The sequence below is a fragment of the Eriocheir sinensis genome, chromosome 60 (genome assembly GCF_024679095.1).
Source record: "Eriocheir sinensis breed Jianghai 21 chromosome 60, ASM2467909v1, whole genome shotgun sequence".
In the NCBI taxonomy this organism is placed as follows: domain Eukaryota; kingdom Metazoa; phylum Arthropoda; class Malacostraca; order Decapoda; family Varunidae; genus Eriocheir; species Eriocheir sinensis.
The window spans coordinates 9,512,469-9,517,468 of NC_066568.1; the positions used below are offsets into that span (position 1 = coordinate 9,512,469).

A 5,000-nucleotide genomic window follows, 5' to 3' on the forward strand; every position below is an offset into this window, starting at 1 on the left:
GGGGGAGGAGATTGATAGTAATGGGCGGGGGTTTAATTGTAATGGGTGGGAGGTAATGGGAGTGTGTGGATTTCGGAAATGGGTCATGTGGGGTGTTGAGTAATAGGTAAATGGGGTCAGTAAATTACGTGGTGATGGTTAGAGGGGGAGGAGATTGATAGTAATGGGCGGGGGTTTAATTGTAATGGGTGGGAGGTAATGGGAGTGTGTGGATTTCGGAAATGGGTCATATGGGGTATCGAATTAGAGGTAAATGGGGTCAGCAAATTGGGTGGTGATGGTTAGAGGGGGCAGGGGTTCATGGCAATGGGTGGGGGTTAATGAGAGGGGGTGGATTTTGGAAATGGGTCATGTGGGGTATCGAATAATAGGTAAATGGGGTCAGTAAATTAAGTGGTGATGGTTAGAGGGGGGGAGGTTCATGGCAATGGGTGGGGGTTAATGGGAGGGGGTGGATTTTGGAAATGGGTCATGTGGGGTATCGAAAAATAGGTAAATGGGGTCAGTAAATTAAGTGGTGATGGTTAGAGCCGGCGGAGGTTAATGGTAATGGGTGGGTGTTAATAGAAGTGGATTTCGGAAATTCGTCATGTGGAAATACTGGGAAATAGCCACATAAAACAATATTCCCGACGATTATGATTAATTAGAAACTATTATAATGCATTCAAACCGAGAAATAAAGCTCAAAATGTTAAATATCGTAGAAAAAAAACCCAAAAGTCACTCGATCGCCATTTTAAAAGCGTCCATTTTTTCTTGTCATCCTCGAGGGAGGTTGTGCGCAAAACCCTCCATGATTTTCGATTTTCCGTGGATTACCTTTGACCCCTGACCCTGGCACGGCGCCCCCTGACTTCCCAAACCCCCCTGCATCAATAGCGACCCCTGGAGGTGACGGGAAATACGGAAAAGTAGGAAAAAAGTGGAAAAGGGACAGTCCGCGTGTGACTGACTGCGCACCTTCAACGCCAGCTCAAAAAGTGTTTATTATTTTCAATTTTTCATGGATTACCTTTGACCCCTGACCCTGGCACGGCGCCCCCTGACTTCCCAATCCCCCCTGCATCAATAGCGACCCCTGGAGGTGACGGGAAATACGGAAAAGTAGGAAAAAAGTGGAAAAAGGAAGGACCGCGTGTGACTAACTGCGCACCTTCAACGCCAACTCGAAAAGTGTTTATTATTTTCAATTTTTCATGGATTACCTTTGACCCCTGACCCTGGCACGGCGCCCCCTAACTTCCCAATCCCCCCTGCATCAATAGCGACCCCTGGAGGTGACGGGAAATACGGAAATGTAGGTAAAAAAAATCAAAACGAGAGACCGCGTGTGACTGCGTACCAGCGCCAGCTCAAAAAAGTTCATTATTTTCAAGTTTTTTGTGGATTATCTTTGACCCCTATTGACCCCTGACCTGGCACGGCGCCCCCAAACTTGTCAGTTCCCCCTGCATCAATAGTGACCCCTGGAAGTGACGGGAAATACGGAAAAGTAGGAAAAAAATGGAAAATGACAGACCGCATGTGACTAAGCGCGCCCCATGGCCTACGCCGCTTATAATTTTTTTTTTATTTTCAAGTTTTTGTGGATTACCTTTGACCCTTATTGACCCCTGACCTGGCACGGCGTCCTCACCCCTGCCTGTCTCCCCTGTACCCCTGGCAACCCCTGGAAGTGACTGGAAAATAGGAAAAAGTGAAAAAGGACAAACTGCGCACCTTGTCCAACGCCTGAAACGTCATTATTTTCAAGTTAATCTTTGACCCCTGACCCTGGCACGGCACCTTGACACCTGCCTGCCTCCCCTGCACCCCTGGCAAGCTCCACCAGTGACGGGAAGTGCAGGAAAATAAGGAAAATTGAGAAGAAAGTGAACGAAAGTGACCGTGTGTGTATGTGTGTGTGTGTGTGGTGGTGGTATTTTTCCACATTTTGGTGTTGAGGTGATGTCTCCTGCCGCCTAATTCATCACCACCACCACCACCACATGGACCTGTCACCACCACCATACATTCCAGTAACACCACCACCACCGCTTTCAACTCCACCACCACCTCAGCTTTCAACTCCACAACCTCAGCTTTCAACTCCACCGCCACACCTTTCAACTCCACCGCCACACCTTTCAACTCCACCGCCACAGCTTTCAACTCCACCACCACAGCTTTCAACTCCACCGCCACACCTTTCAACTCCACCACCACAGCCTTCATCTCCACCACCATAGGTTTCATCAACTTCACTACCTCAGCTTTCCACCACCACAGCTTTCAACTCCACCACCACAGTCATCGACATCACCACCACCACCACCACTGCAGAGTTGATCACCACCACTACCACCACCACATATATTATCTCCAACACCCCAGTTTTTCATCACCACCACCACCACCACCACATCTATCAATACCACCACCAACACCACAGCTCTCAACAACACCACCACCACCACCCTCCTCCCAAGAACAAGTCAGAGTTTCCTCACCCAATCATCTCCATAATGTCATCACCACCACCACCACAACCAACACTGCACCCACCACCACCACCACAACAACCACCACCACCACAAGAAGCACCACCACCACCACTGCACCCACCACCACCACCTTCATCACCACTCTTAAACTCCACTTGCACTAGTCTGAATACTACCTCCGTAACCACCACCACCACCACCAACATCACTGACTCACCACCTCCACCACTAGACTCCACTTGCTGTAGTCCGATAACTTCCTCAGTAACCATCATCACTGACTCACTACCACCACCACCACCACCACCACATATACTCTGTGCACTACCACCACCACCACTACCACCAACCCAACCAATACTGTATTTCCAGCAACCACAACCACCACTGCTCTATCCTCTACCACTAACACCACTGCATCAGTTTTACTTTGCACCACCACCACCTCACCACCCACCACCTCACCACCCACCACCATCACCACCACCACCACCACCACCACGGTACTACAAGTTTGAGAAGGGTCGACAGCCTTTCTATAATAACCTGCACTTCCCTCAAGCCTACCCAGCGCCCAGGCATGGTAGGATTATTATTATTATTATTATTATTATTATTATTGTTATTGTTATTATTATTAGTAGAAGTAATAGTAAAATACAGTATCATTATTATAAGTACTATCCTCCTCCTCCTTTTTCCTCTCTTTTCTTCCTTCATCTTCTTTTTCTTATTATTATTATTATTATTATTATTATTATTATTATTATTATTTGGAGAAAGGGGAGAGAAGATCTATCATGGTGAAGGAAGATGAAGAATTAGAGAGAGAGAGAGAGAGAGAGAGAGAGAGAGAGAGAGAGAGAGAGAGAGAGAGACCTTCTTAGACAAGCGGTGTTGTGGAGTGGTGGTGATGGTGGCAGTAATGGTGCAACTCTCTCAGGAGGTGGTTGTCAGTGGTGGTGGTGGTGGTGGTGGTGGTGATAGTGGTGATAGGAGCAGTGGTGGTGGTGGTGGTGGTGTGGTGATGGAAATGGTGGTGGTGGACGTGGTTGTGCATAATTATTGATATTGGTGTTATTTTTTATTATTACTATTATATATTATTTGGATTTATTATGTGAAGACTGAGTGTGTGTGTGTGTGTGTGTGTGTGTGTATGTGTGTGTGTGTGTGTGTGTGTGTGTGTGTGTGTGTGTGTAGGGAGATAGATAAGAGAATAAGATAACACTAGAAGGCTACTCAAAATAATTACAGATAAATACATAACAAAAAAAATCATGATGGGGAGTTTTAAAGAATGCTAACTCGTGGCACCTACACTAATTCTTCTTCTGTCTATCTCATTTTCTCCTTTTTTCATTCTCATTTCATTCACATTTTCATTCTCTATCTCTTCTGTCTCTTTCTCTCTTCTTCCCTCACTTCATTTAAATCTTTCTCTTTTCCTCTGTCTCCTCTCCCTTTCCTTCTTTCGCTTCATTCCTGTCTCTCTCTCTTCTATCTCTTCCCTCCTTTCCTTTCCTTCCACTACACTCATTTTTTTCTCTCTCTCTCTCTCTCTCTCTCTCTCTCTCTCTCTCTCTCTCTCTCTCTCTCTCTCTCTCTCTCTCTCTCTCTCTCTCTCTCTCTCTCTCTCTCTCTCTCTTCAATAACATCTTCGGAAATAATATACAAGTGTGCAGATAAAGCTTGTAGTAGGGACATATAGCTATAGGCAGTGATCGAGTGTTAATTACCAACAAATTCAAACTTACAGAATTGATGATGGAAAAGTAAATGATGTCTCTTAATGAATGTTCTAAGAGGTCATTAATTGTGCAGTCCATAACCTTGACACGAACTTAAAGGCAATAATAGCAATAAAGTTAAACCTAATAATAATTCATCATGGGAAACAAGACCGTCTGTTAATGGATCTAAGCACATTGTTAAAACACCTTGAAAAATAGGTAAAAAAAGACATAGCACCCATTTTTTTGTTAATGAATAAGATTTAAAAAAAAAATCATACATAGAACATAGTAACAATAGATGAATTTAAAATGGATAAAAACACTTGAAAGATAAATTGTATTAAAAACAGAGGAAAGACAAAGTACAAGTGAAGTTAAATTAAATAGCATTGTATGTATCAAATTGAATTATAATAAACTCAAATACATGTTCTAAGCAGAATTATAATGAATCCTTGTTGCCAGATGGATTAACTATGCAAGGCTAAGAAGAATGGTAGAATATATAAAATAGTAAATATTAACAAAAAAAAATTAGACAAATATTATTGAAAGCAGGAAGAAAAAATAAAGAAAATATTAAAAAAAGGGACAGAATTGATAAGAAAAATGATAGTATATGATATTTATATTAAAAAATGATTAAGAAAATACACTACAAGTTATTAAAGAGTATATTAGCAAAGAATAATTAATGGAAGTGGAAGAATTATTATAGAAACTGATTAATGCTTCTTCATATCCTTCTTCTTCTTCTTCTTCTTCTTCTTCTTCTTCT

The 5,000-nt window shown here is 42.9% G+C and overlaps 1 protein-coding gene across 3 annotated transcripts in view; it reads left to right on the top strand.

Annotated features, from left to right (window-relative positions):
* LOC126985892 (protein bicaudal C homolog 1-like) overlaps positions 1-5,000 on the top strand; it is a 34,693-nt gene that overhangs the window by 7,212 nt on the left and 22,481 nt on the right. Inside the window, exon 1 of one of the 3 annotated variants that reach the window (XM_050841412.1) lies at positions 2,926-3,069. The exons of the other annotated variants lie outside the window; for them this stretch is intronic. The gene's annotated coding sequence lies outside the window, so the exon portion shown is untranslated. Of the gene's footprint in view, positions 1-2,925; positions 3,070-5,000 lie in introns of those variants that run through there. 3 annotated transcript variants of the gene reach the window in all.